This window comes from Microtus oregoni, unplaced genomic scaffold (genome assembly GCF_018167655.1).
Source record: "Microtus oregoni isolate MIOR12 unplaced genomic scaffold, Mior012 000031F_ref0000149, whole genome shotgun sequence".
Lineage (NCBI taxonomy): Eukaryota > Metazoa > Chordata > Mammalia > Rodentia > Cricetidae > Microtus > Microtus oregoni.
Genome location: NW_024543090.1, coordinates 16,233,482 through 16,251,492, shown reverse-complemented (window position 1 = coordinate 16,251,492; position 18,011 = coordinate 16,233,482).

Genomic DNA, 18,011 nt, shown 5'->3' with positions numbered 1-18,011 from the left:
TCTTTATTGTGTTCAGGGGCAGATTATATAGAGATATTCACGCCCCAGCCAAACCCACCAAAAACCACTCTCCTGCCATCAGGAACTCCTGAAGGTCTCCTACTCAGAGCAGCTGTAGGCACTCAGATCCGGGGAAAGCAAGTTGTTTACAAGAAATTCAGGATCTGGGGTCTCACTGCTCCCAACAGAGAAGAACAGGGAAAAATGTAGAGCTCAATAAAAATCAATTTAAAAATTTGAGATTTAGGCCGGGCGGTGGTGGCACACGCCTTTAATCCCAGAACTAGGGAGCAGGAACCAAAAGCTACGAAGAAACCCTGTTTCAAAAAATAAAAAAAAAAAATTGAGATTTACTAACGACTATAATTTTTCAAGTAGTGACCATATAACATTGTCTTATCAATAGACTAAATCTACATGGATATTTGTTTCACTTTGTTGTGTTTAAGCAATCAGTGCTATTTCTTAGGATTCATTAACATATCAAAAGCATGATGCTTAATTTGATAAGGGATTATAATACGCTTATTATTGCTTAGTCTTTCTCCTATGCAATTAACTCTTAGCCATGGGAACACCATTAGCTGTCCCACTTGTGGAGGATGAAGAGATGAATTAAATAGCAATATTTGCCGTCTATCATGATGCCCATGTCATTTCTACAATTAATTTCAGCTTTAGAAGTGTGTCATGGATATAGAAATTGTAAATTACCTCCTGAGGGCTCTCAAAACAAATTCTGTTAGTTTATCAAGTTTTTAAAAGTCTTTGTAACCATCAAGAAAGATTTGAAACAGCTTTACAAGGTTGAAGATGCAATGTTTAGAGCTAACAAACTAGACACCTGGGTAAAATCTAAAGACCCAGAACTTGTGTGAGATTTCTGAAATCTGTACAATGTTAGAGTCAGCATGTGCATAGATGCTATGAAAGTTTCCATAGAGTATCGTTTATACAGGTCTAAGAGTTCTTATGATCCACAGAAGGTGGATCATCACACACCAGTCTCTTTGGTACAAGGAGGCAAACGTTGCCTCTCTTATCTTTCATCCCAGCACAAGCCAGCACTCTTACTCTCCATGGCTTCACAGCCAACAGTAGTCACTTGGGACAGAATCTGTGACTTGGTACTTTGTTGGCCAATTCTTACACACAGAGTACATCTAAGTTGTATCAAACCTCATAATCTCCTACTTAACTCCTTCTTTAATGTTATGTGCATTTTTCTGTGTTGCAGAATCCGTTTCTGTTATTTTTATTCGTCATCACAAAAATGACATGACCCGTTTCTCCTTACAGTCCTGATATGTTTCCCAAAATACAAGAGATAACACATACCCTACAGAGACCCTCCACTCTACAGAGGGCCTACAGCCTACGAAGGAACTATAATTTACAGAGGGTGTATATTTCTCAGCAATGCCAACTTTATGTTTAAGTGCAAAATTCTTAGGTAACATATATCATGTGGTCCTTCCTTAGAAAAAAATAAACAAAAACCTCATTAATAAGGTTTTTTTTTATCTCAACAGAAAACGGGAAAAGTTTTTATAGAACATCATCATTTACAATTAAAACTCATAATGTTACCCACAAATAGCAACATCATTTCACTTTACTGTTGTCTTCCATCTCACTAAAAAAGTATTAAGTAAGGGCTGGGTCTGAGTGATACAGCATATCCCTAAAATGCATGAGGATCTAAATCAACACACACAAAGCAACTAAAAGTTATAACTTCTGATTGTAGGAGTCAGAGGGAAAAGACGTTACAGGAAAACCCACAGAACCACCTAAGCAGGGGTCATAGGGGGCTCACAGAGTCTAAACTGACAATCAGGGAGCCTATATGGGTCTGACCTAGGACTTCTGTATATGTGTTATAATTATGTAGTGTGGTGCTCCTGTGGGACTTCTAACAGTGGGAACAGATGGTGTCTCTTTTTCCTGCATTTCAGACCCCTTTCCTTCTCCTGGATTGCCTGCTACAACCTTAATACGAAGAGATGTGTCTAGTCTTATGGCAACATGATATGCCATGCTTGGTTGATATCCCTAAGAACCCTGCCCTTTTCTGAATGGAAACGAAGGAAGAGTGGATCTGTGGAAAAGGGGAGTTGGAGGGGGAATTGGGAGTAGATGAGGGGAGAACTGTAGTCGGGATGTAATTTATGAGAGAAGAATAAATTTAAAAGAAAATTATAACTTCTGTCCATTTACAATGCATGAAATAAAGCTTCAAATAAACTGGCAATGTTCTCTATTTTTATGATCAAAGATTCAAAATATGACTGTCTTCTCTGAAGCTGTATTATATTTAAATCTATACAAAAACTTTCAATTTCTTGAAGCCAATCCACTGTTCTTTTTTATTGCACTATTACAAAAAAAAAACCCACACACATTTTCCCCAATGAGAATAAAATATTAGTAATCCCTGCCACTCTCACAGACTTTTCCACTCCTTCCTCTTCACCCCAAAGCCGCTGTCATTTACAGCTGGATTGTTTGAATTTCCTGTACACAATGTCATGTTTGTCAGAGGAGACTGAGCAAACTACTCCTGAGTCCCTAGGCTAGCTTTGGACTAATTTATTAAAGGATTTCGTGTTTGAATTTATAAGAGATTGTCAATCCTTTCTATTCTCAAGGGTTCTCTTTTCCCAGATCCCAGGCTCAAAACGACTTCAAAGCCACATCTCTACCAAGTATCCTCTGTGATGACTGACTCAGGACAGCATGTCTGTCAAAAAAAAGGAGCCCAGTCTAGCATTAGCTTCGCTTTTACCTGGGCTCAGAGCTGAGCAAGCAAATGCATGCTGCGAGAAATGTGTAAATATGAGAGAAACTAACAATGTTGTTTCTCAAGACTACTCCAGATTTTAATAGGTTTGGTTATGAATTTCACTCATCAACATGGGCCATACCAGGTGTGATTTCTGGCCACAAAAGAGGAACTGATGCTCAGAAACCCACTGTGCTTTCAACATGTAGTCCTGTCACAAGACTTCACAGGTTTCTCTGCCACCATGCAAACATGACCTGCCTTGATTATATCCCTCTGTATCTATTCACAACTTCCTCAAGGTTACCCTAGGTTGACCACAGCCTGCTTTATTGATTGACAAGTAAATCATGGAAAATCTTCTGATACTCAAAATACTTCATTATTCTGCTTCTGTTTCTTCTCTTTAAGTCTCTATGTAGTCATTTCAACCATGGTGTTCCTGCTCCAGAAAGTAGCCCTGGCCATTTGCAAATATCTGTGTTCTCCTTGGGTTCAAACCTTGCTCATGTAGGTAGGCTTTCCTAACAAAACTCTTCCTTTCTTGTTGAGTCTCCACTTCTTTTATCAAACTTGTCAGTGTTTGTCACTTTTAGAATATTTGCACAGGTTAGAAACTAATTCACTCAAAGCACAAAACTCATGGATACTCTTGAAGTCACTGGATGAGTGTAAATCTTTTATGATTCTACAATAGATATTCATTATTTCTTCCCTCCCCCCCCCCGTCCATTTCTAGGAAGGTGAACATCCAAACTGGCTAGGCTCCCACAAAGCCAGCACATTACGTAGGTTCAAAACCCCGTGCCATTGTCCTTGGGTTCTCATCAGCCCTCATTGTTCGCCATGCTCAGAGAGTACAGTTTTATCCCATGCTTTTTCAGTCACAGTCCAGCTGGCCTTGGTGAGCTCCCAATAGATCAGCTCCACTATCTCAGTGGGTGGGTGCTCCCCTCATGGTCCCGACTTCTTTGCTCATGTTCTCCCTCCTTCTGCTCCTCACTGGGACCTTGGGAGCTCAGTCCAGTGCTCCAGTGTGGGTCTCTGTCTCTCTCTCCATCCATCACCAGATGAAGGTTCTATGATGATATGCAAGATATTCTTGAAGAATGTTTGCCCTTTCTTTGTATCTACCTTCCATTATCTCCAACTTCTTTACCATGTTCTACCTCCCAGATTCTGTGGACCAGCTTTCATTCATGATAGGCCAAAGGTCAATGAGAGCTTGAAGAGAGAAAGACTAGAATATTCATTATCCTGCCTGCCACCCCACAAGGCTGCGGGAGGCAGGGGTTGTATTTCTTTCCCAGTGGCAGCAGTTAGTTGCTGATTCTTTCTCTTCCATGATATAACTAACACATTTGCTTCAGTTTCTGGCAGCACTCCATCTTTCTGCCCTCATTAGTCTGGATAGCATATCTCTGATGCTCCAGACCCTTGCTAATATCCCTGTACCTCAAGATCTCCTGCTCCTTTCCCTTAATTGTGCTTTTCTTCATTGAAATGGCTTTTATGTTAAACCCTCCTCCACCACACCATTAAAGTGCCATCTCTTTCTTGAAGAGCCTCGGGAAATACCACGAGGAGAAGAATAGGTTTTGTGACACCTCACCAAAACTTGCCAGTTTTCCTCTTTTTATAAGAATTGGATGCTCAACTTACTAGACCTGGATGGAGGTGGGGGGTTCCTTGGACTTCCCACAGGACAGGGAACCCTGATTGCTTTTCGGGCTGAGGGGGGGGACTTAATTAGGGGAGGGGGAGGGAAATGGGAGGCGGTGGCTAGGAAGAGACAGAAATCTTTAATAAATAAATAAATTAAAAAAAATATTAAAAAAAAGAATAATCTCAAAAATATTTAAATAGAACTATTTAAAACACCAAAATCAAACCTAATAGTGGTATGAACATCTTGTCATATGTGTGCTATGACTACTACCATTCATTATGTTAGAAACTAAAATGAGAATTTATTTAAAATAAATACTTATGAATTTATTTAAATCATGTAAATAAAACTACATTAATTGATCAGAATCCCTTCTAACTATGAAAAGAGTGGCATTTCTTGAATAATTTTGCAACTAGCTTTATGATAAAGGTTGCTAACTTGTCTATATTCAGCTTCTCCTAAAATGTTGTTCATATTCATTATGGAAACTGCAGTTGCAGATGCAGTAGGAAATCCAGTCTCATAAGGATGCTTATATAGAAAAGGAAAGAGTCCTGGAACGGCCCTTTCGGCTAATCACACTATTCCTCTATGATAACATATTAAATCTCAACTAAAGAGTGGTAGTGGTGTAGAACCAGGAGCCTATCATGAGATATTTCTGTTCTGTTCTGCTCCTTGTCCAATGCATAATTTTGTAATATAATAATCTGATAATGTAAGAAATAATAATTCTTTGGTGGGTCCTACACGTTTTTCAGATGGTGCTGCATCTTAGCACACAATGTTCAAAATTCACATTTGATATCATCACCAATCAGATGAATCAGAAAGCTACTAACTTCATTAAAGTGATTAACAACTTTCCAAAATCATACAGCAATCACATAGTCTCTTCTTTGAGATTTCCATTGTACTCTGTCTTGAAGTGGTAATGCTTTGTGCCTATTTCCTCCAAACTGCTCAAACTGTACTCAAAGATTAATGCATATGGACATTAAAAACTGTTTTCTTGATTCACAGAGAGCACTGTTAAAAGAACCATATTTCCTTTACTGAGAGCGGATGGAGGTAACAACCCAGAAATTACAAGCTCCGTGTGATGCCCTTACCCCAGTTCCTGTCACAGCAGTTGTACCCAGCAAAGGAGTTTATCTGTGTACTCTCAGGAAAAAACAGTAGGACAGAAAGAAACAATGGGATTTATATAGTTTTCAACACTAGAACATTTCAGTAATGTCTACATTCTTAATAGTGAGTCAAGCCACCACTGTATCATTACCAACACCACCAACAATACCAACAACTATCAACACCACCAGCACCACCAACGACATCAACAACTATCACCACCATCACCACCATTACCACTATCACCACCACCACCACCAACAGCAACAGCAACCACCACCATCACCACCACCGTCACCATCATCACCTTCTTTGAGCTGATTAATAGGAACTGAAATATCTTGGACTCCCTAATATGAAACAAAATAGCAAGTCCAGCTATGGTTGGAATTGCCTTCAAGTTACCAGCTAAGTCTTTACTTCAGCAAGTCAGCTGATAATGTCATGGTTTTACCTTTGAACTAATTTTCCATCCAGCATCCATTTTACTGGGTCCATTGTAGAGTTAGTCTATGGGCTACTTCAGTCATTTCTCTTTTCTAGTTGGAAAATCTGTACGAAACAATATGGGCTTTTTATGAACTCATCATTTAACACTTACATTGAAGAACTAAAACCAGTGTGGATCAAAACCAGTGCCTGAATACCATTCAGACACATTCTAGTGCAGAGAACACACTAACCACTAACAGAGTTACTAATGTCGATAGTCAAGCATAAGAAAATTATCATTTTTCTTTTATATTTTCTCTAATTTAAGGATTACACTGTCCAAAGGATTTTATTTTGTGCTGCAATTTTGGAAAAAGTATACAAGACTTCAACATAACAACATTAAGAAGGGGAATTTGGAACCAGCAAGTTGGCTCAGTAAATAAAAGTGCTTGGTCTCAAGCATGATGATTTGAGTTCAGTCCCTGGGACTAACATGGTGAAGAAGAGAGTTCATTCCTGAAAGTTGTCATCTGTCCTCTGTAATACATGTGAATGTGCAACCCCACACACAAATAAATTAATTGATAGTAAAGTAAAAGCAAAGTACAAATTTTGTAACCTTTTCTTTATGTAATTTATAAGAGGACAAATTCATTCTCAAAAGAGTATGGACTTATTCACCAAAGTCTATAAATTCATTCACAAAAAGTATAAGTTCATTTTAAAGGTCCATTTGGCAAAGTTGATATATATCTAAAGTATAATAAATATTTTAATGTTCATTGTGCAGCAATTAGCGAGTATTAAATTAATTAAAAATATCTCTCCTGACCTAGTTATGTTTTCTGTATAAAATGTTTAAGATCTAATCAAACACAATGTTATAAATGGGTCATTGTGTAAGCACATTGTATCCAGAAACCTATCCTGTGTAAGAGAAATTGCTGACTGTTACCCAGCATCTCAAATTGTCTACATATTAGAATTTTAGAATAAATATTACTAAGAATTAAACAATTTAGAGTAGTTTTATATTCAAAATAACCTTTATTGTTATTTATTATACAAGTCACAAACTACACTTAAATTCTGGTGTCTCTACAGACTAAGAGAATATTTCAACCATTATATAGCATAATAATTGATTATAAAAAATATGATGAGGGGCTGTAGAGATGGCTCAGTGGTTAAGAGCACTGTCTATTCTTCCAGAGGACGCTGGTTCAATTCCCAGTCATCCATATGACAGTTTACAACTGTCTGTACCTCCAGTTTCAGGGGATCCCACACCCTCACACCGACAAACATGCAGACAAAACATCAATGCACATAAAATAAAAATTAATAAATGACTTTTTAAAAATCTGATGAAACTCAACTGGCAGATGTGATTGGAAATGAAGAGTTAATTTTTAAAACCATGTGCATATTTACATCCTTAAGTTAATACTTTAGGATTGTCCATTGAACAGCAGAACATACCATTCGCTTTCAGATGGCTAACACCAGCAAGTCACACAGCATCTAAAAATGTTCCCTGTATTCTCACAAAAAAATGAAGCTAAGAAGCAAATAACATCTTAGCATTATTAAGTGAATGCTTTCCCTTATACAGAGACCATGAAAAGGTCTTCAGAAAGCCCAGGACTCCCCTGAGGCACAGTTGAGAAACACTGCATGGATATTGCTGTAGGAGAATTATCATAGCATTTGTATGTAAATTCCAAAATTTGAGCAGGGGAGTAACTTAAACATATTACACAGCAAATTAAAGCCTGTCACTACTGAAAGCAAAGGTAGAGATTTAAAACCTAATTAATCTCACCTTGGAGGTGGGACTCTTTCATGCTATGCTGCCAACAAGTCACAAATTTGGTAAATATGACTTCCTAAAGTGTTCATTGATATTTAAAAATGTCCTACTAAATTCAGATAAACTTGAAAATTCTTTTAGTCATTGAAAAACAAGAGTCACTATGTTGGTTTCAGAAGATACTACACTAAACTGCCTAGCACAGTGTAGGTCTTTAGAAATATGAATTAAAAATCCATGGTTTTCTACTCAGTAAATGTCTTTCTTCACACACACACACACACACACACACACACACACACACACACACACACTCACACTCACACACACACACACACTTTAGGCTAGAAGCAAGAATACAAACTCTGAATCATTCCCATCAATAGTCCTGAGTAAAAACATGGAGAAATACATAACTATTTTAGCAACAAGTTGAAATATTACGGAGAAGAATCTGGCATGCAGTAGAGCTTACCTTGGATTTGGCACCAAATTTCAGGATTATGCTTATAAGGCTGTGCAATGAATCATGAAAGTTCCATTTACAAAGGCCCTTGGGGTCTCGGAAGTTGGATGTTTTCAGAATTGCAGAGTCTAGGTGCCATTGGGTAGTTACCTTTTTCATTAATTAGTACTGCAAGGTATGGAGTATTCGATAAATGGATGTAATTCCTGGCATTTGGATGATGCCACTGCCACAAACACTCAACTACTTTCTGAAGGGCAGTAAAAAAAAAAAATTGCTCTGAATTGATATTTTTCTGTTTGTACCTCTCAATGAACCCATCTCCACTGCCCTTAGGCAGACTTCTTTTCAAAAAAGAAATTCTTGACACAATTAAATCAAAACATGCCACACAGTGATCGCAGAGACAAATAAACAGTAAAACAAACATCAACCCTTTCTCAAAATGAACATCACCTTTCAAAGTAAGCTTCCTTCTCTTAGCATGGAGATTCCTGAAACATATGGTCCAGTACAGTGATAGATCCTGGCCATGAGGGGAAAAATGCTAAGCACCTGTTAATTGAAAACTGGTCGCATACAGGGTTTTCTCCAATATCACACAGAATTTGCATCTGACACCCTAGATTTTAAGCCCTTACCAAGCAGGAATATTTTTCTATTCTAGAGAATGATTTCAGAGTTAAGTTTGGTTCAGTTATTAGGAGTTAGTTTTCAATGAAACAAAATCAGATAATAAAAAAGTTGATGTAATAATTCAGAAAAGATAAACTGAAAAAAATTATAAACCAAGAGCAAGGGGGAAAGGGGGACGTTATACTATCAAATATGATGCACGGGGTCCTAGGTACAGATTTCTGTTTTATGCAAGGGGTAGGACCAAACCCAACTCCCTCTGCACCAGAGTGCACAGCACACAGAAAAGTAATCTAATGACGATGGTCCAAGGCTTACTGCCAGAAATCAGAAGGTTTTAACAGCTCCTACAAGACCAATACCTACAAATGTTGTGATCGGCAAATCAGAACAGAAGGAAAAAACTATAGAAATAAATGTAAATGCTGAGGCTGGTCTATAGACTGTGGATTCTGAACAACTGTAAACACGGCGGATTAAAAACAACTAGTATAGAACTGCAATATAAACAGGAAATCATAGAACAACATAGTTGATGGTGGACAGTGTCTTAACAGGTTAAGAGACAACCAACAATTTCAAGGGGAAGACGGAGAAGCATAGTGAGGCTCAATTATTTAAATTTAGTCTCTGTTTAGTATAAACTATTTTATATGACACTAGATTCTTTTGCAAGCATCATTTTCTCAAGACAATGACATGATTCAAAGATGGAACTTCTCATGCGACATCAAAGTTTTATGGGGTTGGGTGTTATTTGTTCTTGCTTCTGTTTGTGTTAGCATCGCTCTCGGGCTTTTTGTAGAGTAAACACTTTATGGGTTCTTCAGAGTGCTTGCACTTGGTGGTTTCCTGATTTCTAACAGTTTTGTTCTTTAACTCTCCGTGAAGTGTCAAGGCAGGTAAAAGAGGATTAATATTAGACTGCGCTGTTTTCCTTTACTGATAGTTTGATGAATTCACTCGGAAAGACTATTTTTTTATTTTGTATATTTTCCTTATTAATCTTATTTTTATTTTCCTTTCCTCCCCCTATAAATTAACACTGGTTCTGTCTGCACAGACATTGGTACTTTATCTGCATACTGTCTAACTTGCTTTATCTTTGGATGTTTCTCTGGTTTCTTGATTTTTGTTTAAATATATCCACTCAGTCTTAAAAGCTGAATTGAGTCAACCCACTTGGCACTTTTCTCTCAGTCTTGCTACTGGATTTTCAGTATTTCTGTGGGCTTAGTTAAGAAAGAGGTAGGGACCACGGTTTGTTACAAAACAGAGGTGTGGACAGCAGCCTGGATAACAGCAGTTGTAGCTGGCTCCTCTAAGCTTCATTTCCCTGAGGAATTTTTCCAGTTATGCTTCACTATTTGTTTGTGGGGGTATTATTTGTTTCTTAAGAGTCTTGCTATTTAAAATTAACTTAGCATACAATTAACCTGTTCAGATCTTAATTTAGTCCTTCAGACACTATTCTGTTCCTGACAGGAAGTGCATCCAGAGAAGGAAGTGAATGATTAGAAGACATGGAAGTGAGTATGGAGCAGGTTGACTTCCTGGCCCTTGTGAGTAGAGATGGGAGGAGGCTTCTGTTGATACTCTCAGTATTGCAATGTACTTAAACACAAGAACAAAATGTCCATTTGAAGACAAAAGCAAGTGTTTTGTAGATTATCTTCTTCCTGGTAGCATGGATATGGAGGAGTAAAAATGTGTTGTTAGGCATGGCTCTCTACTGTGCAGTCCCTGACCAATAAGAAAACAGATTATATAGAATGGTCAGCTTATCATCACAGACTATCATTTAGCAAATAAAAATAATTCCTTAAAAACACGGTCATATCTAGAATTCAAAATTGAAGTAAAACTATGTATAGTTAATTATGATATAGATTTCTAACCTATGATCTTTAGTCTCTGTATTGCAACTGTTTTCCTATCTAAACACAGATCTTGAAGTCATGAAAACCAAGCATGACCACTTTCAGAAACATCACTGGAGTCTTAGAGAAATGCCCCCAAATCATCAGTTTCCTGATGGTATTTCAAACATATCGCATGTAAAAGCAGTGGTTGCATTTAATCTGTCTCAGAACCCTAAGTCCAATTGGCTGAAAAAGGGGAAATGTTACTTCCAGGCCAGATCACATGGCTTCATCTGGGACATCGTCTGTGGTATGTTTGTGCATGTGCTCATTTGTGTGTAACGAGTACCTACGGACAGTCATCACACGGAGGTCAGTATTCTCCTACAAACTTCTAAGACCATTTGTCAGGTTCAGTGTTAATGAGTGTGAGCGAAAGGGGTGAAAGGCCAGCTCAGAACTCTTTAGTATGCCCTGCCACTTTTATGTGCAAAGCATTGAACGGATGGTTGTGGCATCACGAAATTCTAGCTTCAGAGGTGATTGCTTTAAAAGGAGCTTGAGTGACCCTTCAAACTCTAGTTACTTTACCGGCCTTATTCTCCAGCGTACAAAGTAAATCCAGCTCCAGGTGTGCTTTTCTCATTAACAAAAACTCTGAGGGTGGTTTTCCAGGGATTTTTATGCATTGTTCTACATTCTTTGTTTGATTTATAAACTGCTGAGGGGAAATGGGGTTGTAAACCTAATCCAGGTTTATGATATAAAAGGGCAGCCCATTTTAGAAACACCTTGTGGTCTTACAAATAGAGTTAACTTTAAGCAATTTATTTAGTTAAATAACTGACTCAACTATGTATTAAATTGCTGCCAGTTGGAAATAATGGAGCTTGGCAGTTTTACTGTCAGACATAGAGGGTATAGGAAAATATGTGGGGACAGGAGAGTTGCAAAAGAGCAAGCTGCTGCAGCATTTACTGATGGAAAAACCAAGTAATTCACCTTGACTGCACTCAAAGGGAAAAAGTTGAGAAGCAACTTTCCACTATTAAACAGTTAATTACAGTCTGTTTATGTGTATAGGGCTTGATTGTTAATTGCTTACACTAAATTCTTCTATAAAAACAAGCGCTTGTTGCCTGGCTTCCTGGGTGCTTAAGAGATTAATATGGCTGGTGAGCTGGTCTGTTTTCCAGGGTGTACACTGATTGACATAAACATGAAGCCTGGATTTTCAAAAGGAGGTTTTATGAGATGTCTTGAGCAGAAGATAAACTCTAATGTGAACACACAACATTAATGAGGGTTGTGTGAACCCAACATGTTCTGCTTTATCATGGCTTATGGAAGAAAATTTCTTACTCCCATTCCTATATGCAAGAAAAGAAAAAAATGTATAATATAGGACATAACATGTATATATGTATATACACACACATATATATATATATATATATATATATATATATATATATATATATTAGTATGCGGTCTTTGTGGACAGTTATAGAAAGGAAGATTCCCTAGGGGAAAGAAATCACGAAATGCCGAATTATTTGGGCCAGAACAAGGAAAGTTGAGGAATAATATAGCGTTTTATTCAATCTTATGAAAATATTAATAGCAAATAACAAGTTAGTTCATGGGCTTAGAGTGCAGTGGCAAAAGCTGAAACAGAACTAGTGGGGAAAAGAACTAATACCTGGTCCTGAGAGATGGCTCTGCAGTTAAGAGTACTTGCTGCTCTTGTGATGGATTTGAGCTGGATCCCCAGCACATGCACTGGGTGGCTCACAGCTAACTCTAATCTTGTCTCCACAGACCCAAAGCCTTTTCCTGTCCTCCATGGGTATGCACACTCACATACACAAACACACACATATACATCATTAAAAATAACATGATTTTTTTGAAAAAGAAAGCTTATTGATCATCAACTCTTCAAGACATCATAAATGTAATATTTAACAAAGCTAATATCAAAATTTGTGATTTACAGATTATGGTAATTAACTACAACTTTAATTAAGCTGTAGGTTTATAAATAGTCACAAAGGAATGCAAGGTAGCTAAACATAAATCCAGTATTTGGGATCTTTTGTTCTTTATATTTAGGGAAAATTGGTTAAAGATCTCTAACCTGTTTCTCTTAAAAGTTCTACATCCCCCACATTTTCTAAGGTTGTCCCAAGAGAGAAGGCGAGTTTAAAACTCTATTCCTAACCTCAGTCTCACATTCTAATTTAAAAACTAACAATAAGGTCTGGGAAGGTAGTTCAGTGGATAAAAATGCTTGGTGTGCAATCATGAGGACCTGATTTTGAGTCTCCCATAAAAACATCCATAAAAAGATCAGGGATGTCTGTAACCTCAGTATTCGGGAGCAGACAAGATGGATCGTGAGAGGTCAATATTCAGTCAGCCCACCTGAAATGATGAGTTTCTAGTTCAAGGACGTATCGTGTCTCAAGAAATAAGGTGGAGAGAGAAGGAGCCAGATATGGGATGTGCTGCAATGGCCTTTAAATATGAGCTTACAACAATAACAGCAATAATAATACAAACATAGTGTGTGTGTACCATGGCTTTACTCAAAAGAAACACACACCATTAATAGAAATGGCATGACTGTAATATGCCTGCTTTATCATGGCTTGTGGAAAAGAATTTCTTACTCCCATCGCTAATGTCCCCAAAGTTTGAGCATCTGTGTGGTGCACACTGTGTTGTCAGACTTCAGCCAGAAAGTTTTGACTATACCAAGTAAGGGAATGGTCCCACACAAAAGTATAACCTATTTGTGTAATAAATTCTGGAGAAATACGGCAGGACAATATAAATCGCAAGACGAAGAGCAGGTTTCATCGCACAACTGACTTTGGAGCAGAACTGGGACATCTGATAGACTTCCAAGGAGGATAACGGAACGACAGCATGCACTTTTAAAGTCAGTTGTGTCTGGTTCAAATCAGGAGTAGAGAACACAGCTTTTGTTCTTTCCTTCTGGGAACTCCAAGCTCAATGGTGTAAAAATTGTTCAAAAGGGGAGCTCAGTTTGATGGATGAAGCTAAGAGATAAGTATGATCTTAAAATGATATACTACCTCAAGAACCTCATTTTCCCCTCTCCCATTAGTCATGAAAGTAAACCAAGAGCATTCCAACATTTATTTGCAATAGGCCTAGTTTATTTTCTTTTATCAGAGTTGGGGCCTTCCCCCATTACTCTTACTAGCTTTCTTTGAGGTATAAGCATGGCTCCATAAAAGAGAGGGGGATGAAATCCTCTGCTCATTAACTTTCGAGTTAGTAAACTTTTTCTTCTCAGCTGCAACCCTCCTCAGGTTTTTCGACTCAGCCCTCTCGCATCTATTCTCACATTCCTGACTCCGCTTGTCAGCCCCAAGTGCCTCAACCCATCAGTTAAATTAGCTGGTTTTACAACATCTCACACAAAGGTTTACAGCCTAAACTCTTTCGTCTAATCTAGCTCTTCTTGCCGCATGTACGATTTCTTTATTGACTTTAGGTTTGGGGAGCTTTAAAACTAATACATATCAGCAAGGGTTGCCTGCTTTCTGATCATATGTTTTCTCCTGCTAATCATTCAGTTACCTGATTAGAAACAGATGCGATCTATTTGAAACGTGAACTTAAGAGCGAACTGCTGGTGATTGCTGTAATTTCGGATGGCCTGTGTATATGTCGGGGGACGCCTTAGAAGGTTTCCAAGGCTAAACTGGGGATTATATTTTATTTCTACAATTGTTTTCTTATCAAATGAGCCATTCCAATCCAAACTAGCTGGCAGACAAAATAAAAAAAACATTAGCGCCAACAAACCAAGAGTGAAAGTACGTTTCAAACCAGGGCACAGGACAATGTTAGTGCAAAAATAGAGCCCTGCTAACACTGTAGGATACAGTAGGAGAAGTATACATCTGAGCAATTACTTACAACCTGATGCAGAAAACAACAGTTATTTAAGTATACTAACTCTTAGGAAAAGGTGGGAGAGCACAGAACAAATACTTTCTAAAGAAAACCAGGGAGTACTTGGAAAGTACAATGGGTTACATTTTAATGAAGGGTTTTATATCTTATTTACAAATGTGGATGTGCCTATGTGTGCATGCAGAAAGCAGAGGAATTATCTGGAGTGTTATTCTCCCCCATATTCCTGTGAAATAGGGTCTCTTATTAAACATGGAGCTAGGTGAGTAGCCAGCAAGCTCTGGAAATCCTTCTGTCTCTGCCATACTACAGCACTGGGGTTCAAGATTTGTGTGCAGCTAAACCTGATTGCTTACATGGGTGGTGGGATCTGACCCAAGGTCTGCTTATGCAGCACATGGTCTTATCCTCTGAACCATATTCCTAACCCCATGTAGGAGTTTCAATAGGCAGATGAAGAAAAATGTTGGGTCCACCTGGAGCAAGGCCCACACCAATATTTTTACAGATAAGAAGCTGAATGATTGAACTGAAATAGGCTCATGTTTTATTGATGTGATCTGTTGTCAATTACACAGTCCCAGCCAAAGGAGCTTGCACTGGGCAACATAGAAAACCACTTTTGTAGAACTCATGATATAGATAGCCTCAGATACTCATTTCATTGAACAACCAAGCCAAATGAAGTTGCCTTCAAGTGGGAAAGCCAGGGAACCTCTTCAAATCAGAACTGGGTCTGCATGGGATTTGCTTATCACAAATATATAACAAAACCAGAATAACAGACTTCTCTGTCTCCATTATGAATGAAAGCCATGTTTATTATGTCTGTTTCTGATGTGGGATTCAGCACTGTATGCTGTGAATATGTTTTATTACCATTGTCTAATAAAGAAACTGCTTCGGCCTAATGCAAAGCAGAAAAAAGCCAAGCGGAAAATCCAAACAGAGATATATAGAAAGAGTAGGTGAAGTCAAGGAGATACCATGTAGCTGCCGAAGAAGATGCTAGAACCTTACCGCTAGGCCACAGCCTCATGGTGATATGCAGATTACTAGAAATGGGTTAATTTAAGATGTAAGAGCTAGTTAATAAGAAGCCTGAGCATTAAGGCCAAACAGTGTTGTAATCAATATAGTTTCTGTGTGATTATTAGGTGCTGAATGGCCGAAAATGAAAGAGCAGTCTCTGGTTACAAAAGAGATGATGTGGGATGTCATGTCCTTCTGTATATGTATTGCTCTTACTGGTTGATGAATAGAGCTGCTTGGGCCTATGGCAGAGCAGAATATAGCCAGGCCAGAAGATATATATATATATATATATATATATATATATATATATATATAGAGAGAGAGAGAGAGAGAGAGAGAGAGAGAGAGTAGGTGGAGTCAAAGAGATGCCATGTAGTTGCCGAAGGAGACAGACACTGGTATTTTACCAGTAGGCCACACTCTCATGGTGATACATAGATGAACAGAAATTGGTTAATTTAATATATAAGAGCTAGCCAAGAATACTCTTGATCCATTGGCCAAATAGTGTTGTAATTAATATAGTTTCTGTGTGGTTATTTGGGTCTGGGCAGCCAGGAATGAAAGAGCAGTTTCCCTTTATGTGTTTCCTATCTGGGGCTATCAATAGGATGGCAATTACAAAGTCAAGATGTGGAAACCATAGTGTTAGTTTTACTAAACTAAGATATTTTACACCAGCATGACCATTTGGAGAGTTCTGTACAAAACAATACTCATTTGAGGCAAAACAGGAGAGTCCCAAAGCTTAAACTTCTAGTTCAGCATTCAGATTAGACTCTTTCTTTGTGACTATCTGGTTTCTTCAAGCACTTCAGTCTGGAAGCAGTTGGAGAGGCGATGCTTTTGCTTTGGTGTATCTGATAACAATAAGAGCAATACATTCCCAAATCTGTGGTTTCCTGGGAAAGTTTGTCAAAGTGACTTCTAAGTCCATCTGAGATCATGCTCCTCATTCACATGGCTCTCTCAATTACTGCAGGAAGCAGAGAGGCAGGGTCACAGCACAGAGAAGGCCCTCCCCTTTGCTTTCATCTTCACTGTCCTATTTAATCCTCTCTGCTCTGAAACCCAAGACCCTTCCTAACCCCAAGGGCACATGATGGCCTGTCTAGGCATGAACTGCAAGAGCTAAAACTCTGGGCTACAAAGATGGAAGATTTAAGAGCTTCTCACCTCACAAACATGGGCATTGGGTTGGGGCCGTGACAACCTGTCAGAATCTTGTTTGTGGCACCCAAGCACACCACACACAGGGGCAGCAGAAATGGTTGGAAAGTCCTCAGACTCTGATTACCTTGCTCATTAATGCCATTGATTATTTTTCTCCTTAAATATTGAGGCAGGCCTGGTGCTGGCCCCAAATACAACTGGTCAACTCACACTTCTCTAGGCCTTTTAGAAAATGCAGCTGTACCAAAACCTTAAAACTAAAACATGCACATGCTACACAATAAATAAAAGCAAGTTTAACATGAAAAAAAAAAAACTAAAACATGGCTAAGTTTTAAATGTGCACGTATTTGTTTTAAAAGAAAAAAGAAAAACCTGCTAGGTAGAGGGGATATCCCAAACAAACTAAATGTTTATCTGTCTTTTATTAATTTCATTTTTTATCTTCTTGTATACGGGCGTTTGACAGCTGTGACATTCATGGGCAATGCATTTGAAAAAGAAGACATAAATATTCAGAGACATATTAGAATGCTGTCCGATGCAAGCACCTGTCTACTTAGTGTTGACGGAAAATCATTTCCTCTGCTTTATGCATGTTACCTCCAGAGACCACAGAGGTCCTATTCTATTTAAAGAGCTGGTCCCAACATCAGTGTTTGCTCTTGCAGCAGCAGTGTATATAGCTAATTATATCTATTGAGGAACGATTTTGTTTTATACTTTCAAGGATACTTAAACAATTTCGTCAATCTTCATTGCAGAAACAATTTTCCCCAAGGATGCAGAGAATGGAACACTTCGTACAAGGCTTGGAAACAATGTCCTGACACCACGCTGTTTCCGTTGTCCCGGGGAGGAGTTTCTCAAGCAGAACTTTCCTAGAAATGTGTCAAGAGAAGACACTTGCTCGATCTCTGAGGGCCTTATGATAAACATCACCATGTCTGCCTACAGCAACCCCTATTCATGTCTTCAGTGTTCCGTGTTTCAGTTGCCAGTGCAGTCAGGAAACATGACGTGGAAATTTTCAGAAGTCGCTAATTCAT